Genomic DNA, 6,565 nt, shown 5'->3' on the forward strand with positions numbered 1-6,565 from the left:
TCTTGTGATAGCAAATAGATACCAATGGAATTAGCAGGTTATCCATTTTTTTATCTCTGCTTCTTGTCAAATGATCAACCCACTTTTTATTCTCTATTTTTAAAAATAATATTTTTTGGATGATATCATTTACTCAACTTCTATTTTATAATTGCTTGTTTAACATTTGTTATAGGCTACACATTTCCACCATATATGTTTCCATTGTCCAATAGGTTATTCTCAACTTTCCTTCTTTGGAGACATAAGGCTTTCCTGATTTACAAACATATAATGTTACAAGACAAAATTTCTTGATTTAAAAAAATCAGTCCTTTTTCAAGATCATTAAGAGAAATTATCAGTTTATAAAAACAAAAGTATTCAGTCCTTTGCTGGTTTAATTAATTCAATGTCCATCTACAGTGTTCATTGTGTATGTAAACATAGTTTCATGGCTTATGAACCTAAGTGGACCTCTTTTATTCAGTCAAAATGCAATGATTTTCATTACATAGCTCTCATGGCATCACTGAGGGTCTCATTAATTTTTAATAGGTTTTCATTTAAGGGACAATGGTATCCATTAAAATATTGTCTGAAAGAAAATTGATAGAAACAAATCAATACCAACTGATAGAAAACTTTGAGAGAGGGGTTAATGACTCTGAGATCTTATACAAAAACTATATGACCTAATGGAAAGTGAATCAAGATGGTGCCCCACATTGTAATTAAAATCAGATTGTTTCCTTATAACATCTTTTTAATGTATATTGGTTTCATTTCTAGAATAATATAAATGAGAATGGACAAGTTGATGCTATTTTGAGTTCTATTTAAAATAACTTAAGATAAATCCAATTATTATATCACCATAGTGAATTATAGGCAATGAACTTTTTTTAAAACCAGTTTAGGGGGCATCTGGGTAGCTCAGTGAATTGAGAGCCAGGCCTAGAGATGGGAGGTCCTAGGTTAAAATCTGGCCTCAGACACTTCCCAGCTGTGTGACCCTGGGCAAGTCACTTGACCCCCGTTGCCTAGCCCTTACCACTCTTCTGCCTTGGAGTCAATATTGACTCCAAGACAGAAGGTAAGGGTTTAAAAAAAAAAAACAGTTTATATGGATGCCTCTACAATTTATAGTCAGAAATTTGTCTAAAGCTCTGAGAGTTTTGGTGACTTGCCCAAGGTAACAAAGCTAAGGATATATTAGAGGTAGGACTTAAACCTAGGTCTTCCTATCTCTGGGACTCTGTCTACTATGTCTATCATATTACTTTTTAATTATAGCAAATATCATTGGCTCAGAAGTAGAATAATTATGGCATAAATTAAGATGTTTCTTTCCATGTTTTGAGGATATTGACAACAGGGCTAATGTAGAAATATTTTTGCATAACATCTCATGTGTCATATTGCCTGCCTTATTCAATAGTTGGGGAATAGATTTAAGGGAGGGAGAGAATTTGAAACTGAAAATAAAAAAGGACACTAAAAATAATTAAATAGAATTTTTAAATTGATATTAGCACAGAAAAGGGTCTAAGTGTCTACTCATTTGTGATTAGAGGAAAAGTCAGATACACCTTTCACTAACATTAAATTCATAACATTTCATGACATTTAGAATCTAGAAATGCATGTTACGACTGCCTGCAGCAATATTCAAAAGATCTGAATTCTCCCAAGTTTGTTTCTGCTCTTTAAAAATGACTAATAACAGGATTGAGCTGGTTTGGTTACACTGTGATACAACAAAAGAAATTAAGTATTGTTAGAGTGACCGACACAGTGTCCTAAGAACAAGCCTTCTTCTTTATACCCTTTTAATAGAAAGAAGTCAGGGGGGGTTAAAAATTATTTGACTCTTGAATCTGCCCAAACTCCATAGCCTGAGCTCTCTCATAGTCTTTTCTGCAGGAGACTGAAGCTTTGAAGTTATATTTAAGGTAATTTAATCAGCAAGCATTGGAATTTCTTGGCCTTGACTCAATCACTCCAAAAGGAGCTAGAATGCAGAGGTCTCTATACACAATGAAAGTCTGGAAGAGAACTGTGTACAATGCAGAGCTGGCATTTTGCCCTGACTAATATAATTATCTCACATAATATAAGAATGAATTTGCATCTCCTCCTCAAAGTGACTCTAGAGAACAAAGATTTGAGATAACAGCAATGCTTCATCAGCTGATTTCCCAGCAGACTTTGGGGTCTTATGTTTTTTGATTTGGCTTGTTTGTCAAATTGGGAAGGCCTGTATTAAAAAATCATCAAACTGCTGCTATTGAAAAATTGGTAAGGAATTTACCTTTGGCACAACCATATTTCTGATCACACTATATTACTTATTCTAAAAGCATAATCTTCCAGCAAAGCATTTCCCGAAAGACTGCTGTAGCTTAAAACATTTGGAATATTTCAATGGGAAATGAAACCAAACCATTAAATAACTGTTTCTTCTAGCTTTTGTTTTGCAGGAATTAAGAACTTTACTAAAAAGAAAAATATCCTATGAATATAGCCTCAGTCAAAAAAAAAGGAACCCATGGATTTAATTTGGTACCAAGGATGTGGGAGTTAATCCACCTTTACCTTACTGACCTCAATGATAGGAAGAAAATAAAAGCATCTCATGAAGAAGGGAAAACTCACTGAATTGTAGCATTATATCAGAATCCAGAAGCTGTCTAGTCAAACCTGTTCCTAACTGAGAATCTCTAACAAGCAGTCTCCATTTGAAAAAAAAGAAAAACCTCTGAAAGATCATAGATAAAGTAGAAAGCTCCCATATACACTAAAATATTTATAGCAGCACTTACGATAGCAAAGAATTGGAAAAAAAGTAAAGGCTCATTGATGGAGACATGGTTAAAAAATTATTGTATGTGAATATTAAATATTATTGTGCTACAATAAAATGATGAAGGTAACAAATAAAGAAAAGCACAGAAATATTTACATGAACTCATATAGAGTGGAAGTAGCAGAACCAAGAAAAAAATATACATAATGACTATAACAATGTAAACAAAAACTATAAAATAATAAAAAGGGAATGTTCCAAAATTACAAAGAACAATCACGACTCCAAAAAAATATGAGAAAATACTTTCACCTTTCCTTTTGCATAGGTGAGAGATCCACATGTGTGGTACATTGCACATATTTTTAGATTTCTTGATTGGATTGAACAGTTTTGCTGTTGTTTTCTACTTTTTTCTTTTTTTAATCTCTTTAAATATATTATTTATTGTGTGGAATACAACTCTGGGAAGGGAACTTGATGAGGATGGACACTGGGGAAATTTTGGTGATGCCAAAAATATATATCAATAAATAAATATGCATTTAAAAATTAAAATGAAGAACTCCAGAGATGGGAATGCAGTCACTAGATACAGTCTATTCAGATTTTAATTGACTCATACTTTATATCAGGATAAAATCTTCTTTGCAAATATCACCCATTGCTTCTAGTTCTGGCTTCTTTGGCCAAGTAATCAAAGTTCAACCCTCTTTCACATAACAATCTTTCAAATACTGAAAGAGTAATCCCTCAACATCTTCTTTCCTCTAAACCAAACTTCTCAATTCCTCCAGCTTCTCCAATATATGGTTTGAGTCCCTTTATTTTTCTGGTTACTTTCCTCTGATTATAAAAGTGTGTCAGTAATTTTTCTAAAATAGTAGTGCCCAGAACTGAATGCAACACTAAAATTATGTTCTGACCTTCATTATCACATTGTTTTTCAGTTGTTTCATTCATGTCTGATTCTTCATGACCCCATTTAGGGTTTTTTTGGGAAAGACACCTCAGTGATTTACCATTTTATTTCCATTATTATTATTCACATTCTGCCTAATAAAATAGGAACCTCTAGGCTTAAGGAAGCCTTTAACCTTAATGGAATTCTTTTAATAGGGGATGAAGTAATCACACTGCCTTTTTTGGTTGCCTTATTACTTATATTGAACTTGGATTTGACCCAAATTCCTGCAAAGATCTGTCCTGAATCCTCATCTCTTTTTTCACTCTATATTGCCTTACTGATGATCTCACCAGCTCCTATGGATTCTCCTCTTATCTCTATCCAGATAATTCCTAAATCTAAATATCCAACTTTAATGTCTTTCCTATACTCCTGGCCTCCATTAATAATTGCCTATTAGACATCTCAAACTGAATGTCCCATAAACATCTTAAATCCACCTTGTTCAAAACAGAGCTCATTAGCTTTCTCCTTAAATTCTTCCCTCTTCCAAACATACCTATTACTATTGAGGGCACTGGCAGCCTTCCAGTCACTGGGTTCACAATCTCACTGTTATTCTCAAATTGCCATTTTCACCTCAAAAATCAGGGTTTAATAAATCTTGTCAATTCTTCTTCCAAACATCTCTTTTATATATCCTTTTTTTCTACTCACACAGCTATCATCTTAGTTCAGGCTTTCATCATTCCTCTTCTGAACAATTACAACAGACTTCTAGTTACTCTCCTAGTTCCAAGTATCACTATGCTCCAATTCATCCCCTACACAACTAATGAAGTGATTTTCTTAAAGCATAGATTTAACCTTAAAAAAAAAAAAGCTGTTGGTTTCCTATTATCTCCAGAATCAAATATGAAGTCCTTTGTTTTGACATCAAAATCTTCACAACTCACACTGTTTCATTTCTTTTTAGTTTTTACTATATTTGACACTCCTCCAAACACTCCATAATTAACCCAAACCGTACTCCTTTCTGTTCCTCAAACATACACTCCCGTTTCCCATCTCCATCACTTTATACAAGCTGTCTTACATTCTTCTCTCTCCTAACCTCCACCTCTTAGAAATTCTAGTTTCTTTAATGACTTATCTTATTCTCTTCTATAAAAGACTTTTTCCAGTTCTCTCCTCAACCTTTTCTGTATATTGTCATAGAGGCGTATCTCTCCCATTTTGTACTTATATATAACTGATTTTTATTCAAATTACAAAACTTTACAATTGTCCCTAATAATTTCTATCTTAGTTTGTCAAGATTTTCTTACATTGCTTTTGCCATTTAACATGTTAGCTTTGCTCCCAGATGTACATTATCAATAAGATTAATAAACTTTCCATCTTTTTCATCATGCAGATTGATGACTAAAATATAGAACCTAATGAGATCAATGGCAGAGTTCGTAGGCCTTCTTCTAGACATTTCTGCCTAGGTCCATTCATTTATTAAATCACTTTATATTAAAGATCTACTGTGTATGAAATGGACATTAAATCAACCAGTATCAGCTATAAAGCTGGTTCTGTTTCCATCTAAATATACTACTGGGCACCTTACATCTTTTTGTCTCGTCCATGAATATACTGTGACAGGTTTTGCCTTATGCCTTGCTGGCTTGCTATATGGACTCTAAAGTGGCAATGAACAATTCTAAAAAAGAGAGTTCCTTTACGTAATTAGTAATTAGTGTAAATATCCCGTTTCCCACCCCAGTCCTCTAATTAACCAATCACAGTACTTAAAAAGGAAAGCCTGACTGTTGAACACTTTTGGTAGCCTGTCAACTAGGTCCAAGTAAGTTCTAGTAAATGGTACTGTCCATTGTCTTCTGTCAGAAGATCAGACTTAGTGCCACAAACTCCCATAACCTGAGCCCTAACTTTCCCCCAGTGCATATCCTCCTATCCATTAAGGCCCATATATAATTTTATTATTCTCTTTTTAGCTCTTAGTGCTTCTATTTCTTCCACTTCTTATCTTAAATATGATACTGGGCTCCAGCAATGCCATTGGGAGCCAAGAGTGATAGAGTCAAATCAATTGAACAACCATTTATTAAGTAATTACTGTATGCCAAGTATTGCACCAAGTGATGGGGATAAAAAGGAAGTAAAAAGACAGTTTCTGTCCTCCCAGGACTTGACAATCTAGTGGCCAAGGCAATATGAGTACAACTAAGAACACATAAAATATAGAGAGAGAAGAGAGAAGACAGTCTGGATGGGGAATGCTTTAGCAGTCAGTGAGACTGGCAGATAACTCCTAGAGTAAGTGGAATTGGAGCTAAGTCTTTAAGGAAGGAAGGATGATTAAGAAAATGAGAAAGGGAGTAGAATATTCCAAAAAGGGCAATCAACACAAACATACAAAAATGGAAGATGTAGTCATGTTCAAGGATCTACATGTGGGCCATAATTGCTACAACACAGAAGGTCAGGAGGAATTTAATGTTGAAAAATATTAGAAATGTAGAAGAAATCCAGATTATGAAAAATTTTCAATAAAAAACTAGTTTATATTTGATCTTTTAGGAAATGGCAAACCACTGGAATTCTCTGAGTGAGGAGATGCAGGGAAGAAAGAACAGTAGCAAGTTCAGAACTATGCTTTAGAATAATATCTCAGCAGCAATGTGGAGAAAGGATTAGAAAAGAGGCACGAGATAGGAAGAACAACTAGAAGGCCATTTCAATTGTACAGATGAGAAGTGATGAGAGCCTTAACTTGGATACTGGCTATATGAGTGGAGAAAAAGAGATATATAAAGAGAGAAATTGTAAAGGAAGAAATGAAAAGATTTGGCAAATGA

Source organism: Monodelphis domestica, chromosome 8, assembly GCF_027887165.1.
Source record: "Monodelphis domestica isolate mMonDom1 chromosome 8, mMonDom1.pri, whole genome shotgun sequence".
In the NCBI taxonomy this organism is placed as follows: domain Eukaryota; kingdom Metazoa; phylum Chordata; class Mammalia; order Didelphimorphia; family Didelphidae; genus Monodelphis; species Monodelphis domestica.